This window comes from Galeopterus variegatus, unplaced genomic scaffold, assembly GCF_000696425.1.
Source record: "Galeopterus variegatus unplaced genomic scaffold, G_variegatus-3.0.2 Scaffold2181, whole genome shotgun sequence".
NCBI lineage: Eukaryota > Metazoa > Chordata > Mammalia > Dermoptera > Cynocephalidae > Galeopterus > Galeopterus variegatus.
Window position 1 is genome coordinate 235,760 of NW_007728292.1, and position 390 is coordinate 236,149.

A 390-nucleotide genomic window follows, 5' to 3' on the forward strand; every position below is an offset into this window, starting at 1 on the left:
TGAATCAAAAGTTTTAGGTAGCTGAACATGGAGGACATGAGTAAATTTTTGGTTTTAAAAGAATGGTGTGATGCTCATTAAAAATGTGATTTAGGGCCGAGCTGTGGCGCACTCGGGAGAGTGCAGCGCTGGGAGCGCAGCGGCACTCCCGCCGCGGGTTCGGATCCTATATAGGGATGACCTGTGCGCTCACTGGCTGAGCGCGGTGCGGGCGACACCAAGCCAAGGGTTGCGATCTCCTTGCCGGTCACAAAAAAGACAAAAAAAAAAAAAAAAAAAAAAATTTACTTAGAAGTTGCTGGATTTTTAAAATATAAAATAATATCTCATATTGTAAAGAAAGAATTGTAGTTCAAACTGTAAGGTAAACATGAAACTTGTGCCTTTTCC